Source organism: Tamandua tetradactyla, chromosome 5 (assembly GCF_023851605.1).
Source record: "Tamandua tetradactyla isolate mTamTet1 chromosome 5, mTamTet1.pri, whole genome shotgun sequence".
Taxonomy (NCBI): domain Eukaryota; kingdom Metazoa; phylum Chordata; class Mammalia; order Pilosa; family Myrmecophagidae; genus Tamandua; species Tamandua tetradactyla.
In genome coordinates, this window is record NC_135331.1 from 68,350,169 (window position 1) to 68,374,684 (window position 24,516).

The window sequence follows — 24,516 nt, forward strand, 5'->3', positions numbered from 1 at the left end:
CATGGCTGTATCCTAATAAAATTTTATTTACAAGTACAGGAGGTGGGCTGGATTTGGCCTATTGGTTGTAATTTGCTGGAGTAAGTAGAAAAAAGCAAATAATAAAAAACTGAAATCAAAGGATAGAAAACAAACAATAGTAAAAATAGACAATGTCAAAAGCTAGTTGAGGAAAGCATTAATTAAAACACTTAACCCTGGGTGGGCCACGGTGGCTCAGCAGGCAAGACTGCTCTCCTGCCATGCCAGAGGACCTGGGTTCGATTCCCCGTGCCTGCCCATTCAAAAAAAACAAAAACAAACAAAAATGTTTAACCCCTAGCAAGACTAGGATATTTTTTATATCTGTGAATATGCAAATGTTCAATATAAAAAATGAGAGAAGAGAAATCACCATATATTCTATGCATAATAAAAGGATAATACAGAATTATTATGTACAAATTAATGGCAATAATCACTCAGCATCATATCTTTAAGATTCATCTACATAATGGCATCTATCAGAACTTCATTCTTTTTTTCAAGGGTGAGTAATATTCCATTGCATATATACAGCACAGTTTATCCATTATCAGCTAATGGACACTTGGATTGCTTCCATCTTTTGGCAGTTGTGCGTAATGCTGCTGTGAACATTGGCATACACATATCTCTTCAAGTCCTACTTTCAAGTGGGATTGCCAAGTTATATAGTGGATCTCCGTTTAACTTTCTAAGGAACTGCCAACTGTTTTCCACAGTGATTGTACCATTGTTCATTCCTACCAACAATGTATGAAGGATCTTATTTATTTGTTTTCTTCACTAGGAAAAAAAAATCCATTTTAAAGAAAATTACCACTCTATTGGGTGTGAGGTGATATCTCCCTGTGGATTTGATTTGCATTTACCTAATGCTAATTATGTTGAGCATCTTTTCATGTACTTATTTTTTATCTGCATATCTTTGAAGAAATGTCTATTTAAATCCTTTGTCTATTTTTAAATTGGTTTGTCTTTTTGCTGCTGAGTTGTAGTTTTTTTAATATATTCTGGATACTAGACACTTATCAATCTATGACCAGCAAATATCTTCTTCCATTTGGTGGAGTGTCTTATCATTCTCTTAAGAGTGTCCTTGGATGCACAAAAGTTTTTAATTTTGATAAAGTCCAGTTTATCTATTTTTTCTTTTGTTGCTTGTACTTTTAGCACTGTTCTAGTTTGCTAGCTGCTGGAGTGCAACACACCAGAGATGGATTGGCTTTTAATTAAAGGGGATTTATTTTGTTAGTTCTTCAGAGGAAAGGCAGCTAACTTTCCAGTGAGGTTCTTTCTTACATGGAAAGGCACAGGATGGTCTCAGCTGGCCTTTTCTCCAGGCCTCTGGGTTCTGACAACTTTCCCTGGGGTGATTTCTTTCAGCATCTCCAAAGGCCTGGGCTGAGCTGCAAGTGCTGAGATGAGGAATGCCGAGCTGCTTAGGCTGTGCTACGTTGTGCTCTCTCATTTAATCACCAGCCAATTAAGTCAAACGTCTTTCATTGCCGCAGGCCCATCTCCTAACCAACTGCAGATGTAATTAGCAACAGATGAGGTTCACGTACCATTGGCTCATGGCCAAAGCAACAGAACTAGGTGCCTTCACCTGGCCAAGTTGACAACTGAATCTAACTACCACAAGCACCATATATAAGAAACCATTGCCAAATCCAAAGTCTTAAATATTTAACCCTAGTTTTTCTTATAAAAGTTTTATAGTGAACTAGATCTTTGATCTAGTTTGAGTTAATTTTTATATATGGTGTGAAATAAGGGTCCACCTTCATTCTGTTTTATGTGGATATCCAGGTGTTGGAGACACTATTCTTTCCTACTGAACAGTCATGGCACCCTTGTTGGAAAACATTTGACTAGATGTATGGGTTTAGATCACTTTTACATTATTGACATGGTTAGGTTTGAGTCTGTTATCTCGGTATTTCTTTCTATTTGTTCCATTTGTTTATTCTTCTTTTCCTCTTATCCTGTCTTCTTTTGGATTAACGAAATATTTTTCATAGTCCATCAATCTCCGTTGTTGGCTTATGAATTATAACTCATTGCTTTCTTGGCTTAGGAATTGCTTAAGGGTTTACTTTTCAGTCTTCCTTCAAGTGTGTTGTATGTACTCATAGTATAAGAACCTCATACAACATAGCTCACCTCCTGGTCTTCATTCTATTTTTTTAAATCATTTTACTTCTACATATATTATAAATACTGTAATTCACTGTTATTATTTTTGTTTAAACAGTCAGTTATCTTTTGAAGAGATTGAAATAATAAGAAAAATAATTGAGTGCATTTATCCATATAGCCACCATTTATGATATTTTTCATTCCTTTGTGTACAGCTAGATTTCCATCTGCTATGATTGTCCCTCTGCGTAAAGCATGTCTTTTAACCTTTCCTGCATTGAAGGTCTGTTGGTGACAAATTCCTTCAGCTTTTGTATGTTTGAAAATATCTTTATTTCACCTTATTTTTCAAAAATATTTTTGCCAGATAGAGAATTGTTGATTGACAGGTTTTACCTTTCAGTGCTTTCATGATGTTGCTCCATTGTCTTATCGTTTACCTTGTTGCCTATAAGAAATCTGATGTCATTCTTATCATCATTTCTCTGAATGTAACATGTCTTTTTTCTCTGGCTGCTTAAGATTTTCTCTTTATGACTGGTTTTGAGCAATTGATGATATGCCTGGTGTAGTTTTCTTTATGTTCCTTGTGCTTGGAGTTCATTGATCTTTCATGGATTTATGCTTTTCATTAAGTTTTGGAAAGTTTTTGGCCATATTTCCTCAAACATTGTTTTCTGCCCACCCCTCCTACTTTCTGAACTCCAATTAACCATATACTAGGCTGCTCAAAGTCATTCTAACCCTCACTGATGCTCTTTTCATTTTTTAAAAAAATTTTTTATGTATAGTATAACATATATACAAAGCAAAGAAATAAAAAAGCAATAGTTTTTAAAGCACTCTTCAACAAGAAGTTACAGGACAGATCCCAGAGTTTGTCATGGGCTACCTTATGATCCTCTCAGATTTTTCCTTCCAGGTGCTCCAGAATATAGGAGGCAAGAAGGCGTAAACATTTTTTTATCACCACAGTCAACTTTCTTTCTTTCTTTTTTTTTTTTTTGGTGTAAAATAACATATATACAAAAAATCCCAATACGTTTTAAAGCACAACACCACAATTAGTTATAGAGCATATTTCAGAGTTTGACATGGGTTACAATTCCACAATTTTAGGTTTTTACTTCTAGCTGTGCTAAGGTACTAGAAGACCAAAAGAGATATCAATTTAATGATTCAGCAATCATATTCATTTGCTAAATACTGTCTTTTCTGTATAATTCTACCATCACCTTTGATCTTTCTATCTCTCGCTTTAGGGGTGTTTGGGCTATGGCCATTCTAATTTTTTCATGTTGGAAGGGGCTGTCAATAATATGGGGTAGGGAGATGGAACTGTCTGGTGTTCTGGAGAGACTGGGCCCTCTAGGTTTCAGGACTTATCTATTCCAGGGGCCCATCTGAAGATTCTAGGTTTCTGGAAAGTTACACTCATGCATGGAACCCTTGTGGAACCTTACATATTGCCCTAGGCATTCTTTAGGGTTGGTTGGAATAGTCCTGGTTGGGGGTTGGCAGGTTATGATAGGTAGCAAGGTCTAACTGAAACTTGCAAAAAAAGCAACCTCCAGAGTAGCCTCTCGATTCTATTTGAACTCTTTCTGCCACTGATAATTTATTAGTTACACTTCTTTTCCTGCTTTTGGTCAGGATGGAATTGTTGATCCACAGTGCCAGGGCCAGATTCATCCCTGGGAGTAATGAGATGCAATTAAATAACTAGGAAACAATTTGATCCTTTCAGCTCTTGCTTTTATTATTTATTGGGTAGTCTGGAGCTAACTGCTCCTCACTTCTGAGCAGCGTCTTCCTGAGGCTTCTACCAATGCCCTATGAATCACACATTTTTGCTAGTGAGGATAGGCACTATTCCTAGGCCTGCACAAGTGCCACATACTATTCTTCTAGTCTTTTCACTGGTTCTTTCTCTGGCCTCAGGGAGTTTTCTTATATGTATGCACTGGTCAAACTCTACTGAATACTGAGGAGAGTGTCTTCGGGTCCCCAGGGCTCTTTGTATGAGGTGGTATTCTGACTTCTGAATTGTTTTGATCTCCTATTCCTGTCAGCTCCATCTTTTCGACTAAAGGGGTCTACTGGGGATCTGCCTCAGTTCTTTCCCTCTCTTCCTGCCATACTGTGCCCTGGAAACTCCCTCAAGGCAGGGCCAAATACAGGGTTCACCTAGTTTGTTTCCTAACTCTCAGGGATAGTTGTCCTTCATTATTTAATGTTTAATTCCTTGGAAATTATTGCTTAAAGTATTTTGGCTTCTTTTATTTTTGTTTTGGTATTTTTTCAGATGGGAGGATAAATCTGATCCCTTCATAAAATCTTGGAAGTCTAGATAGCAATCATTAGACCTCCCTCTCCCAATATGGCAGCAGCAGGAGACATGTTACTGCTGCTGTGTCTCCCCACACTGCTCAAAACCAGAAAACAACTTCTGCAAGAAGCAGAAGTAGCAACTGAACCCCCTGGTTTCCGGATAGTCCAGGATAAGGTGTTCAAGGGACTGGAACTCCTTGAGAAAGCTGCTGAAATGATATTGCATCTTGATTTGTTTCGCTGAAATGAAGATTTGGAAGCCATTGCTTCCATCCACCTGAAGTACCTAATGATGCCAGCATTTCAAGGTGCTCTTGCCATGAAAAAGTTAACCCCAGCAAGTATTTTGATCATTTGCAGCAGGCACCAGAACACTTTCTAAACTCCTTAACTCAGGTCATTACTATCATGTGGCAGAATTTGAGCTGCCCAAAACCAAGAACAATTTGCTTAAATGTAACCTGCTAATTACTCTGTGGCTTATCCTAGCTTAGTTGCATGGCATCTCAAGGACAGGCTGACAGTGATATACAAGCAGAAGAAGGAGGTGGAGTATAGATTATCTACACTGAAGTCTTCTGTGGAAAGTGGTCAAGCAGACAATGACCATGTTTGTGAATATTATCTTGTTCATCTTCAGAGTTGGATTGGAATCCATTTGGAAGAGATTAAGAGTATTGATCAGGAGATAATGAGGCAGTTTACAAGTTTAACCTCAGTATTTTTGTATAACTTTATGAATTCATGTGTATCACTTCATATTGTTATTGTATAACTTTATGAATTTATATATATTCATGCATATCGCCTTATGAATTTATGTATGAAATTATGTACTTCTAAAGTATGTAAAAGCAGGGAGTAAAATCAAATGTCTGCAGCATCTATCTGTCCTTAGTCACGTCTGGAGATGCTGCCCCTGGTCACCTCCGCAGACCCTTCCTCAGGTCATGTCTGCAGAACCAGGGTCCTCTGCACAGGTCCCATCTCAGACAAAAGAAATTCCTTACCTTTCCAGTGTTTACTGCCTGTTCCCATAGTGACTCCCGCCTTGCTAACCAGCCTATATAATCTAGAAACCAAGAATATTTGGGACTCAAACTGGACAATGAGCCCTCTGGGCCTGCCGGCAATAAAGTTGATACCAGTTTTCTGAGGCTCAGGTTCTTTCTTGGGTAAACGGAGTTTCCACTATATCAATAAAGATCCTGAGAGAAAAAGGCTCCTCAAAAGAGACATCAACTTCTTGCTCATCTTGCCAGGATAGACCTCCAGTGAAACCATTCTCACTTGGAGGTGGCCCAAGCCAAGGTGCTTGGAGCTGATTATCCAAGTCTGGAAACCATGACAGTGAATGACTGGTATGGTCAGCATTGGAAATATGGAGCATTAGCAGATCAGGAAGAGCCAAGACAATAGCAGCAGAGTTCCAAAAAGTAGCTCAACAACAGGAAGATCAGGAGCAGAAGGAAGAAGACGCTGAGGAGAAAACACTACACAGAGCCTGGAGGTGGGATGACTGGAAGGACGTGCATCCTAGGGGTGATGACAACTGACAGAACATGGGTTAACCTTCCCACAACAAGGAAAGCTGCACTGTTCTTCCCATCCATAGGCTTTTGCTTCACTTGTGTACAATGAAGGCAAAGATGCTTCATCTTGCTTTGCATTCAATAAAATGTCAAATGATCATGTATTTGTACCCTCCAGGTGAGCCAAAAATTTTGTTTCAGCATCATTATCCTTATCATGAGGTGTCCTAATTTCTTAACCGAAAAAAAAAGAGCACTGAAATGGCTTAATATAGTCAATGCTGTATGAATTCTCTTTAAGGATAATAAAGTCTCTTTTGGAGCCCCCCCCCCCCATCAAGACTGCAGGGTGAGAAGCTTCAGGGTTCCATCCTCCTCCACAGAAACGTTGACCAACCATCAAGAATTGGCAGAAATACCTTTCTTGAAGCTCTAAAAAACAAGTAACAGAGCACTCCTACAGAATGCTTTAGGAGAGCAGTCAAGTCGTGGCTGTGTGGAGCAAGAGATTGCTGTCTGTAGGACATACAGTGCAGTGCCCAAGACTGTGGGTGACACCACCTATGGCAGTTATTCTTTGTCCAGCGAAGAATCGGCGCAGGAAGAAAAAACCTATGACACAAAGTCAGAAAGCAAGGAAGTCTCTGACCCAGAGAGAGCCAAACCCTTGAGTTTTTTTTTTTTTTTTTTGGCTAGATATTTAACAGGTAAAGGGGCCATTTGGAGTTAAGCTATCTATTGAACACTGGGGGGAGGTTCCTGTTTGCCTTGAGGAGGTATCTTTAATTTTAAGAACAAAGCAGGAATTTCCCTATGAGTAGGAGGATATGTTCCAGATAAGCAAATGCAAACATGCAGATATGCAAATGGCACAGATAGACAAAGCAAACAAACATCTTAAACTATTTTCATCTTACAAACACACAGAGAGGTATAGTAGTTTTCCACTGCTTGAGGACAAGCAAACAGAGCAAGCTTACAAATGATTTAACCATATACTCCCCTCACAGAACCATGAGGAAATTGTTTCCTAGGGAAGAAGGGGTATTTGTATTCATGTAAACAAGGGAGATCCTACAGCTACGTGTGCATGCCCAAGACAAGAGGTACACATAAAAGGACTAAGGAGGTCCCTATGCTTTAGCCTGGAGCTATTCTCCAACTCAGTGTATGGATAAACTCTAAAGGACAGCACTCACACAGCTCAATCTGCAGACTGTGAAAAGCATTCCCTCCACCCTTTTTTATATTTCTTGGCATTCAAGGAAAGAGCTATCATAACACCAGTTGGATAAAAACTTAAGGAACAGATGCTCCAGAGTAATAATTCCAGCAATAATGCATTTAAATATGAAAACGTTGAGATTTCAACAAGAGATTATAAAATATACAAAGAAACTGCAAGCAATGACCCAGGCAATGAAGATTACAGCATTAGAACCATCAGTGAGGAGGTCCAGACCTGGGACAGAACAGAAAAAGACTTAAAAAAAAATGGTCCTAAGTATACTCAAAGAGTTAAAAGAAAAAATGGACAAAGAACTATAGAAATCGGGAAATAATAGATAAACACAAAACATCATTAGAAAGATGGAAATTATGAAAAGATACTAAACAGAGCTGAAGACCACAGTAACAGACATTAAATATTCCCAAGAGGGGTTCAACAGCAAATAGGAGAAGAAAGAATCAATGAACTTGAAGATAAAACAATTGGAATCATTTAGTTGAAGGAGCAGAAGAAAGAAAGAATGAAAAGTGAACAGAGTCTAAGTAATCTGTGGACATCACAAAAACATTTCAATATATGCACTTTTGGGAGTCCTAGAAGAAAGAAAGGGGCAGAGAGAATATTGAAAGAAATAATGACTGAAAATTTAGCAATTAATGACCCTAAATTTAGCAAAAGATCATAAGTATACACACCCAAGACCCCCAACAAACTCCAAACAAGACTTTTGCCAAATAGACCCGTATGGCAGCATATTATAATCAAACTGTTGAATTTCAAACAAAGAGAATTCTGGAACCTGCAAGGAGAAGCAATGCATCACATACAAGGGATCTTTAATAAGATTAAATGCCAGTTTCTAGTTGGAAACCATAGAGGCAAGTTGGCAGTGGGAAGAAATACTGAAGTGGTGAAAGAAAAAAATTGCCAACTAAGAATTCTATATCTGGCAAAACTGTCTTTGAAAAATGAGGGAGCGATTGAGACATTCTTAGATAAACAAAAGCTGAGGAAGTTCATTACCCTTATGATGGGCCCTACAAAAGATTCTAAAGAGAGTTCTACAGGTTGAAAGGAAAGGACAATAGACAATAGACTGAAGTTGCATGGAAAAAAGAACTCTGGTGAAGGTAAGAACGTTACATTTAAATGCTAGTACTATGGTATTTTTTGTTTGTAACTTCATTTTTTATTTCCTACAAGATCTAAAAGACATGCTTAAAATGTAATGGTAAATCAAATAAAGGGTTATATGGGTTGTATCTTTAAACTAGTTGCAAAAAAAATTGTGATGATTACTCAGTGGTTTTGAACTCATAATGTATAAACATGTAAACTGTGGCAAGAACTACAAAAAGGTGGGGGGAGGGGTATAGGAACATAGTTTGTGTATGCTGTTGAAGTTAAGTTGGTATCAAAGTTAAGGAGATTGTTATAGATGGTAAATGTAAAGAAAATATCACAGAATATGCGAGCACATAGAGACAGAAACTAGAGTGCAGATTGCCAGAAGCAGGAGGGCTGGGGAGTTGATGCATAATGGGTGTAGGATTTCTGTATGGGGAAATGGGAAAGTTTTAGTAATGGAAGGTGGTGAGGGTATTACAATATTGTAAGTGTGAGTAATCCCACTGAATGGTGTGCTTGGGAGCATTGGAAATGGGAGAGTTTATGTTGAATATAGGCATGCCTCATTTTATTGTGCTTCACAGATATTGCATTTCTTTTTTTCTTTTCCTTTTACAAATTTAAGGTTCCTGGCAAACTTACATCAAGCAATCAAGCAAATCTATCCATGCCATTTTTTCCAACAGCATATGCTCACTTTGTGTCTCTGTGTCACATTTTAATTAAAGTATGTATTGCCTTTAACATAATTTACATAATGCTGTTGCACACTTAATTAACAACAGTATTGTGTAAGCAAAACTTTTTTTAAAATATTTTTATTGTCAAACCTTAACATACATTCTTTTTTATTCTATTTTATTTTTTTAAATACCAAAAAAACACTAAATGCAAACATTCCTATTTTGATTATTCCATTCTACATATATAATCAGTAATTCACAATGTCATCACATAGTTGCATATTCATCATCATGATCATTTCTTGAAACATTTGCTTCTATTCAGAAAAAGAAATAAAAAGACAACAGAAAAAAAATTATACATACCATATTCCTTACCCCTTCCTTTCATTGATCACTAGCATTTCAAACTAAATTTATTTTAACATGTTTCCCCCTATTATTTATTTTTATTCCATATGTTCTACTTGTCTGTTGACAAGGTGGATAAAAGGAGCATAAGACACAAGGTTTTCACAATCACACAGTCACATTGTGAGAGCTATGTCATTATACAATCATCTTCAAGAAACATGGCTACTGGAACACAGCTCTACATTTTCAGGCAGTTCCCTCCAGCCTCTCCATTACATCTTGAATAACAAGGTGATACCAACTTAATGTGTAAGAATAACCTCCAGGATAACCTCTCAACTCTGTTTGGAATCTCTCAGCCATTGACACTTTGTCTCATTTCACTCTTCCCTCTTTTGGTGGAGAAGGTTTTCTCAATCCCTTGATGCTGAGTCTCAGCTCATTCTAGGGTTTTTCTCAATCCCTTGATGCCAAGTCTCAGCTCATTCTAGGATTTCTGTCCCACGTTGCCAGGAAGGTCCACACCCCTGGGAGTCATGTCCCATGTAGACAGGGGGAGGTTGGTGAGTTTGCTTGTTGTGTTGGCTGGGGAGAGAAAGACCACATCTGAGCAACAAAAGAGGTTCTCTTGGGGGTGACTCTTAGGCCTAATTTTAAGCAGGCTTGACCTATCCTTTGTGGGGTTAAGGTAAACATAACTTTTATATGCATTGGTGTGGTGGTTAGGTTCAGGTGTCAACTTGGCCAGGTGAAGGTACCTGGTTCTGTTGCTGTGGACATGAGCCAATGGCATGTGAATCTTATCTGTCATTGATTATGTCTGCAGTCAGCTAGAGGTCATGCCTGCTGCAGTGAATGATGTTTGATTTAATTGGCTGGATGCTTAAATGAGAGAGCTCAACATAGCACAGCCCAAGCAGCTTAGCATACATCACCTCAGCACTTGCAGCTCAGCCCAGGCCTTTGGAGATGCAGAAAGGAATCACCCAGGGGAAAGTTGTTGGAACCCAGGGCCTGAAGAGAAGACCAGCAAAGATCTCCGTGCCTTCCCATGAAGAAAGAATCTCAGTTGAAAGTTAGCTGCCTTTCTTCTGAAGAACTATACATTTTTAACTAAATAAATCCCCTTTTATTAAAAACCTATCCATCTCTGGTGTGTTGCTTTCTTTGGCAGCTTTGGCAAACTTAAACAATTGGAAAACCAAAAAATTCAAGTGACTCAATTTATTGTGCTATTTGTTTTATTGTGATATTCACTTTATTGCAGTGATTTGTAACCAAACCTGCAATATCTCCAAGATATGCCTGCATATGTTCCCCCCCCACCCCCCATACATGCACAGAAATGCAAATAAAGAGACAATGACAATTTAAGGCATTAGATTCCTGGATGGACTCTAAAAAGGGAAGAGATAAAGCTCAAAGGGATATTATTGGGACATATGAAAAAATTGAAATAGACTGTGAACGTTATAGCAATTTCTTGAATTTGCTAACTGCATTTAAAGTTACGTAAGTGAATATCCTTATTCTCAGGAAATGTATGTGGTATTATTAAGTGTTCAAGGAGAATGTCATATACAACCTACACTCAAGTGTTCAGAAAATTGATAGATGGTATATAGATGGATAGATAGATAGATAGATAGATAGATAATAGATAGATAGATAGATAGATAGAGTGGTATGGCAAAATGTTGAAACTGAAGGATCTACGTCTCAGGGGAGGAGTCATAGGTATGTTGGAATTTTCTGTATGGGGTTTGTATTATTTTTGTAACTGTTCTGTGAGTTTGAAAGTAGTTTGAAATAATTTTTTAAAAAAAAAGCCATAAGACATTTTACAAATAAATTCCATATGAAGTAAAAAAAAAAAACAACAACAAAAAACATTAGGGAACGATAAGTAAAATAAACCCAAAATAAATAGAGGGAAGGGAATAATAAAGATAGGAATCAAAATCAATAAAAATAGAAAACAGGCAAACAATAGAGAAATTTATTAAAGCCTAAAATAATCTCTATCTAGACTAATGAAAAAAGTGAGATACTACAAATTATCGATATTAGGAATGAGTGAAGAATTATCACTACAGACCCTTAAAAATTATAAGGATATTAAGGGAGTGTTTTTAAAATGTTATCTTTTTTATTGTGAAAAATTATATTTATACAAAAAAGCCATAAAATTTCAAATTGCATTTTAACAGGTAGTTATACAACAGATTTCAAAGTTTGGTATGGGCTACAGTTCCATGATTTTTTTTTTTAATTTTTATTACTAAAACCAATCAACATACAATATAAACTTTTTAATCACATAGTTGTATATTCATCATCATGATCATTTCTTAAAATATTTGCATCAATTCAGAAAAAGAAATAAAAAGAAAATAGAAAAGAAAATTCATACATACCATACCCCTTGCCCCTCTCTTTCACTGATCACTAGCATTTCAGTCTACTAAATTTAACATTTGTTTCCCCTATTATTTATTTTTAATCCACATGTTTTACTCATCTGTCCATACCATAGATAAAAGAAGCATCAGACACAAGGTTTTCACAATCACATAGTCACACTGTGAAAGCTATATCATTATACAATCATCTTCAAGAAACATGGCTACTGGAACTCAGATCTACATTTTCAGGCAGTTCCCTCCAGCCTCTCTGTTACGCCTTAACTAAAAAGGTGATATCTATTTAATGCATAAGAATAACCTCCAGGATAACCTCTTGACTCTGTTTGGAATCTCTCAGCCATTGACAGTTTATTTTATGTCTTTTCACTCTTCCCACTTTTGGTCGAGAAGGTTTTCTCAATCCCTTTATGCTGAGTCCCAGCTCATTCTAGAAATTCTGTCCCATATTGCAAGGAAGGTCCACACCACTGGGAGTCATGTCCCATGTATAGAAGGGGGGGCAGTGAGTTTGCTTGTTGTGTTGGCTGAGAGAGGCTACATCTGAGCAACAAAAGAGGTTCTCTTGGGGGTGACTCTTAGGCATAATTTTAAGTAGGTTTAGCCCGTCCTTTGCGGGGTTAAATTTCATATGAACAAACCCCAAGATTGGGCGCTCAGCCTATTGCTTTGGTTATCCCCATTGCTTGTGAGAATATCAAGAATTCTCCATTTGGGGAAGTTGAATTTTCCCCCTTTCTTGCCTTTTCCCCAAGGGGACTTTGTAAATAGTCCCCTTGGGGAAATTCACTGTTCAAATCTTTCTAAGATTTATTGAGGCATCACTATGGACAAACCTACAAAATCTCATGCCCTACTTAAGGTTCCATGTACTTATGGTGTTTAATTAAGCTGTCCACATAAGTTATATTAGGAAATGCACTAGTCAAAATATAAATTGTGTACCAAATAAATATTTTTTGGCTTTAGTCTCACACATGTTAAAGTTTTAAAATATTAATTACCATCTATTTTCAACACCCTGCATTGTTGACATTCCTTTGTTCTTCCTCATACAAAACATTTTAAAATTTGTACATTTAGTAACTATCATTATACATTCTAGGCATTCCTAGATTATACCATCTCAGCCTTCTGTATCATACATCTTTTCTTGTGATTTCATTTGTGCACACAGGCCTCCTCCCACTATCATTCTCACATTCAGCTTCATTCAGTGTTTTAACATTATTGTATTACAGATAGGTAGTGTTGTGCTCTCCATTTCTGAATTTTTACAATCAGTCCTATTGCACACTCTGTACCCCTTCAGTCCCAATTATCCAATATCTACCCTATTTCTATCTCCTGATGACCTCTGTTGTTAACAGAAATTATCCAAGTTCATTCATTAATGTTAGTTCATATCGGTGAGACCATACAGTATTTGTCCTTTTGTTTCTGGCTAATCTCACTCAGCATAATGTCCTTAAGGTCCATCCGTGTTGTTACATACTTCATAACTTTATTCTGTCTTACAGCTGCATAATATTCCATCATATGTATGTACTACAGCTTGTTTAGCCACTCATCTGTTGATGGACATTTGGGCTGTTTGTGTCTCTTGGCAATTGGAAACAATGCTGCTATAAATATTGGTGTGCAAATGTCCATTTGTGTCTTTGCCCTCATGTCCTCTGAGTAGATACCTAGCAATGGTATTCCTGGGTCATATGGCAATTCTATACTTAGCTTCCTGAGGAACCGCCAAACAGCCTTCCACAGTGGTTCTACCATTTTTTTTTATTATTTGTTGTTTTTTTTTTAATTTTTAAAATTTTTTTTATTTATTAAAAAAAAATTAACTAGCACAACATTTAGAAATCATTCCATTCTACATATGCAATCAGTGATTCTTAATATCATCACATAGATGTATGATAATCATTTCTTAGTACATTTTCATCAATTTAGAAAAAGAAATAGCAAGACAACAGAAAAAGAAATAAAATGATAATATAGAGAAAAAACTAAAAATAAAAAATACAAAAAATATATAAAAAAAAAAACTGAAAAAAACATACCAAAAGAAACTATAGCTCAGATGCAGCTTCATTCAGTGTTTTAACATAATTACATTACAATTAGGTAGTATTGTGCTGTCCATTTTTGAGTTTTTGTATTCAGTCCTTGTTGCACAGTCTGTATCTCTTCAGCTCCAATTACCCATTATCTTACCCTATTTCTAACTCCTGATGGTCTCTGTTACCAATGACATATTCCAAGTTTATTCTCTAATGTCGGTTCACATCAGTGGGACCATACAGTATTTGTCCTTTAGTTTTTGGCTAGACTCACTCAGCATAATGTTCTCTAGGTCCATCCATGTTATTACATGCTTCATAAGTTTATTCTGTCTTAAAGCTGCAAAATATTCCATCATATGTATATACCACAGTTTGTTTAGCCACTCATCTGTTGATGGACATTTTGGCTGTTTCCATCTCCTTGCAATTGTAAATAATGCTGCTATAAACATTGGTGTGAAAATGTCCGTTTGTGTCTTTGCCCTTAAGTCCTCTGAGTAGATACCTAGCAATGGTATTGCTGGGTCATATGGCAATTCTATATTCAGCTTTTTGAGGAACCACCAAACTGCCTTCTATGGTGGATGCACCATTTGACATTCCCACCAACAGTGGATAAGTGTGCCTCTTTCTCCACATCCTCTCCAGCACTTGTCATTTTCTGTTTTGTTGATAATGGCCATTCTGGTGGGTGTGAGATGATATCTCATTGTGGTTTTGATTTGCATTTCTCTAATGGCCAGGGACATTGAGCATCTCTTCATGTGCCTTTTGGTCATTTGTATTTCCTATTCTGAGAGGCGTCTGTTCAAGTCTTTTTCCCATTTTGTAATTGGGTTGGCTGTCTTTTGGTTGTTGAGTTGAACAATCTCTTTATAAATTCTGGATACTAGAATTTTATCTGATATGTCGTTTCCAAATATTGTCTCCCACTGTGTAGGCTGTCTTTCTACTTTCTTGATGAAGTTCTTTGATGCACAAAAGTGTTTAATTTTGAGGAGCTCCCATTTATTTATTTATTTCTTCAGTGCTCTTGCTTTACGTTTAAGGTCCATAAAACCGCCTCCAATTTTAAGTTTCATAAGATATCTCCCTACATTTTCCTCTAACTATTTTATGGTCTTAGACCTAATGTTTAGATCTTTGATCCATTTTGAGTTAACTTTTGTATAGGGTGTGAGATACAGGTCCTCTTTCATTCTTTTGCATATGGATATCCAGTTCTCTAGGCACCATTTATTGAAGAGACTGTTCTGTCCCAGGTGAGTTGGCTTGACTGCCTTATCAAAGATCAAATGTCCATAGATGAGAGGGTCTATATCTGAGCACTCTATTCGATTCCATTGGTCGATATATCTATCTTTATGCCAGTACCATGCTGTTTTGACCACTGTGGATTCATAATATGCCTTAAAGTCTCCAGCTTCGTTTTTTTTCCTCAAGATACTTTTAGCAATTCAGGGCACCCTGCCCTTCCAGATAAATTTGCTTATTGGTCTTTCTATTTCTGAAAAATAAGTTGTTGAGAGATTGATTGGTATTGCATTGAATCTGTAAATCAATTTAGGTAGAATTGACATCTTAACTATATTTAGTCTTCCAATCCATGAACACGGTATGCCCTTCCGTCTATTTAGGTCTTCTGTGATTTCTTTTAACAGTTTTTTGTAGTTTTCTTTGTATAGGTCTTTTGTCTCTTTAGTTAGACTTATTCCTAAATATTTTACTCTTTTAGTTGCAATTGTAAATGGAATTCGTTTCTTGATTTCCCCCTCAGCTTGTTCATTGCTAGTGTATAGAAACACTACAGATTTTTGAATGTTGATCTTGTAACCTGCTACTTTGCTGTATTCATTTATTAGCTCTAGTAGTTTTGTTGTGGATTTTTCCGGGTTTTCGAGGTATAGTATCATATCATCTGCAAACAGTGATAGTTTTCCTTCTTCCTTTCCAATTTTGATGCCTTGTATTTCTTTTCCATGTCTAATTGCTCTGGGTAGAACCTCCAACACGATGTTGAATAATAGTGGTGATAATGGACAGCCTTGTCTTCTTCCTGATCTTAGGGGGAAAGTTTTCAATTTTTCCCCATTGAGGATGATATTAGCTGTAGGTTTTTAATATATTCCCTCTATCATTTCAAGGAAGTTCCCTTGTATTCCTATCCTTTGAAGTGTTTTCAACAGGAAAGGATGTTGAATCTTGTCAAATGCCTTCTCTGCATCAATTGAGATGATCATGTGATTTTTCTGCTTTGATTTGTTGATATGGTGTATTACATTAATTGATTTTCTTATGTTGAACCATCCTTGCATACCTGGGATGAATCCTACTTGGTCATGATGTATAATTCTTTTAATGTGTTGCTGGGTTCGATTTGCTAGAATTTTGTTGAGGATTTTTGCATCTATATTCACTAGAAAGATTGGTCTGTAGTTTTCTTTTTTTGTAATATCTTTGCCTGGTTTTGGTATCAGGGTGATGTTGGCTTCCTAGAATGAATTAGGTAGCTTTCCCTCCACTTCAATTTTTTGAAGAGATTGAGCAGAGTTGGTACTAATTCTTTCTGCAATGTTTGGTAGAATTCACATGTGAAGCCATCTGGTTCTGGACTTTCTTTTTGGGAAGCTTTTGAATGACTGATTCAATTTCTTTACTTGTGATTGGTTTGTTGAGGTCATCTATTTCTTCTTGAGTCAAAGTTGGTTGTTCATGCCTTTCTAGGAAGTTGTCCATTTCATCTACATTGTTGTATTTATTAGCGTAAAATTGTTCATAGTATCCTGTTATTACCTCCTTTATTTCTGTGAGGTCAGTGGTTATGTCTCCTCTTCCATTTCTGATCTTATTTATTTGTGTCCTCTCTCTTCATCTTTTTGTCAATCTTGCTAAGGGACCATTAATCTTGTTGATTTTCTCATAGAACCAACTTCTGGTTTTATTGATTTTCTCTATTGTTTTCATGTTCTCAATTTCATTTATTTCTGCTCTAATCTTTGTTATTTCTTTCCTTTTGCTTGCTTTGGGGTTAGTTTGCTGTTCTTTCTCCAGTTCTTCCAAGTGGACAGTTAATTCCCGTATTTTTGCCCTTTCTTCTTTTCTGATGTAGGCATTTAGGGCAATAAATTTCCCTCTTAGCACTGCCTTTGCTGCGTCCCATAGGTTTTGATATGTTGTGTTTTTGTTTTCATTCGCCTCGAGATATTTAGTAATTTCTCTTGTAATTTCTACCTTGACCCACTGGTTGTTTAAGAGTGTGTTGTTGAACCTCCATGTATTTGTGAATTTTCTGGCACTCTGCCTATTATTGATTTCCAACTTCATCCCTTTATGATCCGAGAAAGTGTTTTGTATGATTTCAGTCTTTTTAAATTTGTTGAGACTTGCTTTGTGACCCAGCATATGGTCTACCTTTGAGAATGATCCATGAGCACTTGAGAAAAAGGTGTATCCTGCTGTTGTGGGGTGTAATGTCCTATACATGTCTGTTAAGTCTAGCTCATTTATTGTAATATTCAAATTCTCTGTTTCTTTATTGATCCTCTGTCTAGATGTTCTGTCCATTGATGAGAGTGGTGAATTGAAGTCTCCAACTATTATGGTAGATGTGTCTATTCCCGTTTTCAGTAATTGCAGTGTATTCCTCATGTATTTTGGGGCATTCTGATTCGGTGCGTAAATATTTATGATTGTTATGTGTTCTTGTTGAATTGTTCCTTTTATTAGTAGATAGTATCCTTCTTTGTCTCTTTTAACTGTTTTACATTTGAAGTCTAATTTGTTGGATATTAGTATAGCTACTCCTCCTCTTTTCTGGTTGTTGTTTGCATGAAATATATTTTCCCAACTTTTCACTTTCAACCTATGTTTGTCTTTGGGTCTAAGATGTGTTTCCTGTAGACAGCATATAGAAGGATCCTGTTTTTTAATCCATTCTGCCAGTCTATGTCTTTTGATTGGGGAATTCAGTCCATTAACATTTAGTGTTATTACTGTTGGGTAGTACTTTCCTCTACCATTTTGCCTTTTGTGTTATATATATCATATCTGATTTTCCTTCTTTCTACACTCTTCTCCATACCTCTCTCTTCTGTCTTTTCGTAGCTGACTCCATGCTCCCTTTAGTATTTCTTGCAGAGCTGATCTCTTGGTCACAAATTCTTTCAGTAACTTTTTGTCTGAAAATGTTTTAATTTCGCCCTCATTTTTGAAGGACAGTTTTGCTGGATATAGGAGTCTTGGTTGGCAGTTTTTCTCTTTTAGTAATTTAAATATATCATCCCACTCTCTTCTTGCTTCCGTGGTTTCTGCTGAGAAATCTACACATAGTGTTATTGGGTTCCCCTTGTATGTGATGGATTGTTTTTCTCTTGCTGCTTTCAAGATCCTGTCTTTCTCTTTGACCTCCGACATTCTAACTAGTAAGTGTCTTGGAGAATGCCTATTTGGATCTATTCTCTTTGGGGTGTGCTGCACTTCTTGGATCTCTAATTTTAGGTCTTTCATAAGAGTTGGGAAATTTTTTTTTCTTAGATAAGCTATAAATTTATAGAAAAATTATGAAAATAATACAGAGAGTTCCCATATATCCCCAGGGCAGTTTTCCCTCTTATTAATATCTAAAATTCCTAGGGTACATTTGTTGCAATTAATAGAGTGGTGCTGACACATTATTATTAACTAAAGTCCATTCTTTATGCAGGTTCCCTTCATTAAAATGTCTTTTGGATCCAGGATAGCACGTCATATTTAGTCATCATGTCACTTTAGGCTCTTCTCTGACATTTTCATAGACTTTCCTTGTTTTCTTTTTTCTACACGGGCAGGCACCGGGAATCAAACCCAGTCTCCAGCATGGCAGGCAAGAACTCTACCAGTGAGCCACCGTGGCCCGCTCCTTTCCTTGTTTTTTTTTTTTTTTTTTATATTTTAGGTGCAGCTTCATTCAGTGTTCCAACATAGTTACATTACACTTAGGTATTATTGTGCTGTCCATTTTTGAGTTTTTGTATCTAGTCCTGTTGCACAGTCTGTATCCCTTCAGCTCCAATTACCCATTATCTTACCCTGTTTCTAACTCCTGCTGGTCTCTGTTGCCAATGATATATTCCAAGCTGATTCTCGAATGTTGGTTCACATCAGTGGGACCATACAGTATTTGTACTTTAGTTTTTGGCTAGACTCACTCAGCATAATATTCTCTAGGTCCATCCATGTTATTACATGCTTCATAAGTTTAGTCTGTCTTAAAGCTGCATAATATTCCATCGTAGGTATACGCCACAGTTTGTTTAGCCACTCGTCTGTTGATGGACATTTTGGCTGTTTCCATCTCTTTGCAATTGTAGATAATGCTGCTATAAACACTGGTGTGCAAATGTCCGTCTGTGTCTTTGCCCTTAAGTCCTTTGAGTAGATACCTAGCAGTGGTATTGCTGGGTTGTAATCCATTCTGCCATTCTATGTCTTTTGATTGGGAAATTCAGTCCATTAACTTTTAGTGTTATTACTGTTTGGATAATATTTTCCTCTACCATTTTGGCTTTTGTATTATATATATCATATCTGATTTTCCTTCTTTCTACACTTTACTCCATAACTCTCTCTTCTGTCTTTTCGTATCTGACTCTAGTGCTCCCTTTAGTATTTCTTGCAGAGCTGGTCTCTTGGTCACAAATTCTCTCAGTGACTTTTTGTCTATAAATGTTTTAATTTCTCCTTCATTTTTGAAGGACAATTTTGCTGGACATAGAAGTCTTGGTTGGCAGTTTTTCTCTTTTAGTAATTTAAATATATCATCCCACTGTCTTCTAGCTCCCATGGTTTCTGCTGAGAAATCTACACATAGTCTTATTGGGTTTCCCTTGTATGTGACAGATTGCTTTTCTCTTGCTGCTTTCAAGATCCTCTCTTTCTCTTTGACCTCTGACATTCTAACTAGTAAGTGTCTTGGAGAACGCCTATTTGGGTCTATTCTCTTTGGGGTGTGCTGCACTTCTTGGATCTGTAAATTTAGGTCTTTCATAAGAGTTGGGAAATTTTCAGTGATAATATCTTCCATTAGTTTTTCTCCTCCTTTTCCCTTCTCTTCTCCTTCTGGGACACCCACAACACGTATATTTGTGCGCTTCATATTGTCATTCAGTTCCCTGATCCCCTGCTCAAGTTTTCCATTCTTTTCCCTATAGTTTCTGTTTCTTTTTGGAATTCAGATGTTCCATCCTCCAGTTCACTAATTGTAGCTTCTGTCTCTTTAGATCTCCCCTTGTAGGTATCCATTGTTTTTTTCCATTTTTTCTTCTTTTTCCTTCACTCCCATAAGTTCTGTGATTTGTTTTTTCAGATTTTCTATTTCTTCTTTTTGTTCAACCCATGTCTTCTTCATGTCCTCCCTCAATTTATTGATTTGGTTTTTGAAGAGTTTTTCTATTTCTGTTCGTATATTCAGCATTAGTTGTCTCAGCTCCTGTATCTCATTTGAGCTATTGGTTTGTTCCTTTGACTGGGCCATATCTTCAATTCTCCTGGTGTGATTTGTTATTTTTTGCTGGCGTCTGGGCATTTAATCAGATTTCCCTGTGTGGGGGACCCAGCGGGTTAAAAGACTTTCCTGTGAAGTCTCTGGGCTCTGTTTTTCTTATCCCGCCCAGTATGTGGTGCTTGTCTGTCTGCGGGTCCCACCAGCAAAAGATGTTATGGCTCCTTTAACTTTGGAAGACTCTCGCTGCTGGGTGTGTGGTGGAGACAGAGGAAAGGTTGTAGGTTGGTTTTAATGACTTCAAATTGTGAAGTCCTGGGATCTGAATTCCTTGAGAGAGGGATTCCACCTGAGTTGCGTTTCACCCCTCCCGCGGGGAAGGTTCAGCTGGTAGAGAGCCCTGAAAGCAGCCCGCCTCTGTGTTCGGGGCAGTCGCAACCTGTGTAATCCCAGCACTGAGCCCAGAGGCAACCAAGCTTCTGCAGAAACAGCCACAGAAGGCTCTGTTTCACCCCCTTTCCTCTTTTTCAGTTTGCCCAATAGGCGACTTCCACCTTGATCAGTTTTGACTGAGCTGAGGGCCTATTTTTAGTAGTCAGAAGTTGTTCATTAGTGCCACTATTGGTGTTAGGTTGGACTCAGCATCTACTACTGTTGGAGACTCTTTCCTTTCCCTCCGGGAAGCCGTGCATTGGGGAGGGGCGCCGGCCACTACGGCTTGGAGATCCGCAGATCCGAGGCTCCCAGCTGACCCGGGAAGCTGCATGTGTGGAAGGGGCTCCAGTCGCTGGCCGCCGTGGCTTGGGGAACCGCTGATCCGAGGCTCCCAGCAGGTCCGGGAAGCCGCGTGTGTGGGAGGGGCTCCGGTTGCCGGCTGCCGCGGCTTGGGGAACCACGATCCGAGGCTCCCAGCCAGCCCGGGAAGCCGCATATGTGGGAGGGGCTCTGGTCATCGGCTGCCGTGGCTTGGGGAACCACCGATCTGAGGCTCCCAGCTGGCCCGAGAAGCCGCATGTGTGGGAGGGGCTCCGGTTGCCGGCCGCTGTGGCTTGGTGAACCGCTGATCCGAGTGTCTCAGCCAGACCGGGAAGGAGGGAGGGAGGGAGGGGAGCCGCCGCCAGCCGCCGCAGCCCGGGGAAGCATGCACCACTCGGGGACCTCACCGCAGCAGAGTCTCGTAACCAGTCCAGCCATTCCAGACTGGGGTACACTGTGTGTCTGGTCTCTGCCGTGGATCTGGGAGCTGTTCTGTACTGTTTCTAGTTATTTAGTAGTTGTTCTGGAGGAGGAACTAAGATGTGCACACCTTACTAAGCTGCCATCTTCTCTGGAAGTCCGGTTCTACCATTTTACATTCCCACCAACAGTGGATGAGTGTGCCTCTTTCTCCACATCCTCTCCAGCAATTGTTGTTTTCTGTTTTATTGATAATGGCCATTCTGGTGGGTGTGGTGGGTGTGAGATGATATCTCATTGTGGTTTTGATTTGCATTTCCCTAATAGCCAGGGAAGTTGAGCATCTTTTCATATGCCTTTTGGCCATTTGTATTTCCTCTTCTGAGAAGTGTCAGTTCAAGTCTTTTGCCCATTTTGTAATTGAGCTGACTGTCTTTTGTTGTTGAGTTGGACAATCTCTTTATATATTCTGGGTACTAGACCCTTATCTGATATATTGTTTCCAAATATTGTCTCCCATTGTGTAAGCTGTCTTTTTACTTTCTTGACGAAGTTTTTGATCCACAAAAGTGTTTAATTTTGAGGAATTCCCATTTATATATTTCTTCAATGTTCATGCTTTGGGTGTAAGGTCTAGGAAACTGCCTCCTATTATAAGATTTATAAGATATTTCTCTATGTTTTCTTCTAACAGTTTTATGGTCTTAGATCTAATGTTTAGGTCTTTGATCCATTTTGAGTTAATTTTTGTGTGGGGTGTGAAATATGGATCCTCTTTCATTCTTTTGCATATGGATATCCAGTTCTCTAGGCACCATTTATTGAAGAGACTGTTCTGTCCCAGGTGAGTTGGCTTGACTGCCTTATCAAAGATCAATTGCCCATAGATGAGACGGTCTATATCTGAACACTCTACTCTATTCCATTGGTCAGTATATCTATCTTTAGGCCAGTACCATGTTGTTTTGACCAATGTAGCTTCGTAATATGCCTTAAAGTTAGGTAGTGTGAGACTTCTTACTTCATTTTTCTTTCCTAGGATACTTTTAGTTATTAGGGGCACCCTGCCCTTCCAGATAAATTTGGTTATTGGTTTTTCTACTTCAGAAAAGTAAGTTTTGGGGATTTGAATTGGTATTGCATTAAATCTATAAATCAATTTAGGTAGAATTCACATCTTATCTATATTTAGTCTTCCAATCCATGAACACGGTATGCCCTTCCATTTATTTAGGTCTTTGTGATTTATTTTAACAATTTCTTATAGTTTTCTCTGTATAGATCTTTTGTGTTTTTAGTTAGATTTATTCCTAAATATTTTATTCTTTTGGTTGCAATCGTAAATGGAATTTTTTTCTTGATTCCCCCCTCAGATTGTTCATTACTAGTGTATAGAAACACTACAGATTTTTGAGTGTCGATCTTGTGCTGTACTCATTTATTAGCTCTAGCAGTTTTGCTGTGGATTTTTCCGGGTTTTCGACGTATAGTATCATATCATCTGCAAACAGTGATAGTTTTACTTCTTCCTTTCCAATTTTGATGCCTTGTATTTCTTTTTCTTGTCTAATTGCTCTGGCTAGAACTTCCAACATGATGTTGAATAACAGTGGTGATAGTGGACATCCTTGTCTTGTTCCTGATCTTAGGAGGAAAGTTTTCAGTTTTTCCCATTGAGGATGATGTTAGCTGTGGGTTTTTCATATATTCCCTTTATCATTTTGAGGAAGTTTCTTTTGATTCCTATCCTTTGAAATGTTTTCAACAGGAAAGCATGTTGAATTTTGTTAAGTGTCTTTCTGCATCAATCGAGATGATCATGTGGTTTTCTGCTTTGATTTGTTGATATGGTGTATTACATTAATTGATTTTCTTTTGTTGAACTATCCTTGCATACCTGGGATGAATCCTACTTGATCATGGTGTATAATTCTTTTAATGTGTTGCTGGATTCGATTTGCTAGAATTTTGTTGAGTATTTTTGCATCTGTATTCACTGGAAAGATTGGTCTGTAGTTTTCTTTTTTTGTAATATCTTTGTCTGGCTTTGGTATGAAGGTGATGTTGGCTTCATACAATGGATTAGGTAGCTTTCCCTTCTCTAATTTTTTAAAAGAGTTTGAGCAGGATTGGTACTAATTGTTTCTGGAATGTTTGGTAGAATTCACATGTGAAGCATCTGGTCCTGGACTTTCTTTTTGGGTAGCGTCTTAATGACTGATACAATTTCTTTACTTGTGATTGGTTCATTGAGGTTGACTATTCTCGAGTCAATGTTGGTTGTTCATGCCTTCTAGGAAATTGTCCATTTCATCTACATTGTCGAGTTATTTGGCATAAATTTGTTCATAGTATCCTCTCATTACTTCTTTTATTTCTGTGGGTTCAGTGGTTGTCTCCTCTTGCATTTCTGATTTTTTTCTGCTCCAAAACACTGGAGATCAAAAGAAATATCAATATATTGGTTCAGCAGTCATATTCATCTGTTAAATCTCGTCTTCTCTATTTTATTCTTCCCTCTCTCTTTTTTCTTTTTTGTGCAGAAATAGCACATATATATAAAAGCAATAAATATCCAAGTACATTGCAACAATTAGTTGTAGCACAGATTTCAGAGTTTGGTATAGGTTACAATTTCACAACTTTAGGTTTTTATTTCTGCTGATCTAAGGTACTAGAGACTAAAAGAAACATCAATATACTGATTTAGCAGTCATACTCATTTGTTAAAACCGACCTTCTCTATGTAACTCCACCATCATCTTTGATCTTTCTCCAACTCTTTAGGGGTGTTTGGGCTCTGGCCATTCTAACATCTTCATGTTGGAAAGGACTGTTGATAATATGGAGTGGGGGATGGAACTAGTTGATGTTCTGAAAGGGCTGGCCCCTCTGCATTTCAGGACTTATCTGGTCCAGGGACCCATCTGGAGGTTGTAGGCTTCTGGAAA

The 24,516-nt window shown here is 37.7% G+C and overlaps 1 pseudogene; it reads left to right on the forward strand.

Annotated features, from left to right (window-relative positions):
* The first annotated feature begins 4,543 nt into the window (after positions 1–4,543).
* Positions 4,544–6,065, forward strand: LOC143682494 (immunoglobulin-binding protein 1-like; annotated as a pseudogene).
* Positions 6,066–24,516: the final 18,451 nt, after the last annotated feature.